Raw genomic sequence first — 2810 nt, forward strand, 5'->3', positions numbered from 1 at the left:
TGGGTGACTGGGAGAGGAGGAAGGGGAGCAGCGGCGTTTTGATCAGGAGCAACCCTGGCCAAACCTGACGTGTTGTTAGAGGCCATGGTTTACATTAGAAAAGGCTCTAATACTGTGCTGCAGCTTCTAAGTGCGTTTTGATAATCATGATGACTGTTTTCAACTGCGCAAATGGCACGAAACACAGGCAGGGTATTAAAAAAAAAAAAAGGCCATTTGGCTCCAAGAACAACATCCACCGGTGCTGGCGAGCCCTTGTCAGAGGGATGGGAGGGATGGCTGATGCTCTCCTCTCTGCCCCTGTACCGCACTACCCCCCATGGCTTTGGCATCCTACGTCACGGCGGCTGCTGCAACGCTCCTCATTCCTTTAACGACGATGAGGGCTGCATAAGCAGGAACCGATGCAGATTTGCTGTTTTCTCCTCCCCTGGCTCCAGCTTCCAAAGAGCAAATTATGGCGTGTTCAGAAACCTCTGAGTTCCCCCAAGCGAAGCCCCATCCCTGTAATCTGGTTGAGGTCTCTCCGCCAGCGGTTGCTGCTGGAAAATCAGCTTCTACCCACAGGGTCCGTGCGGCCGGAGGCAGGGAAATGCTGGGCTCGGGTTCGGAAAATGAGGTCCTGGAGGGGCAAAATGTGATTCTGGGGGGGGCTGGTGAGGAGGAGGCAGGTCCCGGGGCTGCATGGCAGAAGGGCTGCCTGCCTTGAGGAGCAGGGAGGGGAGGTGGCCCTGGGGGATATCCCTGGAGGGTAAGGCACCAGGGGAGCAGAGAGCACTCATGGCAGGGAGAGGGGGCTGTGATCTGCCCCCAGGCTAAGGACATGATGGCGAGGACCTTTCGGAGGCTCCCAAAGTCAAGGGAGGGTTGTTCTCCTCCAACCCCATCCTCTGTCAGGTTTGGGACCGGCAATGCCTCCAGCCTTCTTCCTTCCCCATGGATCACCGGGCCGCCCCTTCCTCTCAGCCTTTTTTCCCCCCTTCTAGACAAAATAACAAGCTCTCTCCATTCCTGGGACTGCTCCCTTCTTTTCCAGGCTCGCCTAGGCTCTTTCATCACGCAATAAAAAAGTAAATGCATCACACATTGGCTGGGGAGAGCGGAAACCCTTAAACATCTAAGAGGCGAGAGCGACGCGCTGTGTTTTTTCGAGGCCGGGCTAAGCTCCCTGATGCCCTGTTAGGTCAAATGTCTTGCTCTGAAGAAGGAGAGAGGGGACTTATTAAAGACCTTTCATATTTCTTATTTCTAAGGTCCCATTTCGGGAGGCCAAGGCGTGAGCAGGGCTGCCGAGGGGGAAGGGCACTGAGCCTGCGGCGTGCAAACAGATTGTGCAATATTTGCCTTGCACAGAGCTCCCATTGTACGGCCTGGGAGTTCTGCTTTCAATAATTCCCCTGCCATAATGCCCCATTGACAGGGAGAGAAAGGCAGTATTGAGGGCTGAAGGGGCTCTGGCCCCAGGAAGGGTTAAAAAATAAAGAAAAGGGGAAAAAAAGAAAAAAAAAAAAAGAAAGATTTGAGGCTTAGCTCTAAACTTTGCTGTGTGGCCCTCGTGGCAGATCGCAGCTGCTGAGAAATATGTGGAGCCTGTTTGCATAACCCTGTTTGCAGCAAGGGCTTTCGGAGCCAAAACGCAAGTGCGGCCGGAGCTGGGGGGTGGTGGGGAGAAAAAAGCAGGAAGAGCTGTGATTATTTTCATTCTTGGCCCAGGCCACATACAATTAATAATAATAATAAAAAAAAGGTAATATTCAAATATTTGGTTAGAGAACCAGCTGTGCAAACGTGAGGAGCTGTGCCAGCTGCAGGGACATGGAGGGACCTGGTGCAGGCACTGGTCAGGGTTTGCTGCCTCGCAGGTCGTGCTGCCTGGCTAAAAAGCACCAAAAAGGAGCATATTGGGCTTTGGCTGATGGCTTTACTCTGGCTGCTGCATGATTTCTGAGTGGGGAGGCTTGGTCCCGGATGGAAAGGGTCCGCAGGCGCGTGGAAGTGCTGGGTTGGGGTGCGGGTGGGTGATGCTGTGGATCGGGGAAGCTCGGTTGGGGTGCGGGTGGGTGATGCTCTGCCCACAGAGCCGCTGCCTGCCCCGCAGCCAGAACCCAGCTCACCCGATGGGGCTCCCCATTGCCTTGGATTCGGTCACGGATCAGGCTGGGAGGGAGATTCAGCATCTTCTGTTGCAGCAGCGGATGCGACAGGGAGGAGCGGGGCTGTCCTCGCCTGGGCAGATGCTGGACCAATGCAGGCAGGGTCCGCTGCTGGCTCAGCATCCACAGCCAGGCTGGCTGCCAGGGGAAACCTCCCCGTTGTGCAACATGCCGGAGCTCTCCAAGGAAGCTCCTGGCTCTTGAGATGTCTTCGAGCAAGGCTGATCGAGTGACTGCCTTGAATTAGGAGTGGTCAGGGGGTGGGGGGTGGAGGGGGTGGCTGCAGGCCCTGAGCACTTTTTCCATCCCTAGACCTTGTGATGCATTAATCACCCTCAGAGCAGCTTCTCAGCCGGCTGAAATCGATATTTGGTTAGAGAACCAGCTGTGCAAACGTGAGGAGCTGTGCCAGCTGCAGGGACATGGAGGGACCTGGTGCAGGCACTGGTCAGGGTTTGCTGCCTCGCAGGTCGTGCTGCCTGGCTAAAAAGCACCAAAAAGGAGCATATTGGGCTTTGGCTGATGGCTTTACTCTGGCTGCTGCATGATTTCTGAGTGGGGAGGCTTGGTCCCGGATGGAAAGGGTCCGCAGGCGCGTGGAAGTGCTGGGTTGGGGTGCGGGTGGGTGATGCTGTGGATCGGGGAAGCTCGGTTGGG

The sequence above is a fragment of the Egretta garzetta genome, unplaced genomic scaffold, assembly GCF_000687185.1.
Source record: "Egretta garzetta isolate BGI_Z169 unplaced genomic scaffold, ASM68718v1 scaffold270, whole genome shotgun sequence".
NCBI lineage: Eukaryota > Metazoa > Chordata > Aves > Pelecaniformes > Ardeidae > Egretta > Egretta garzetta.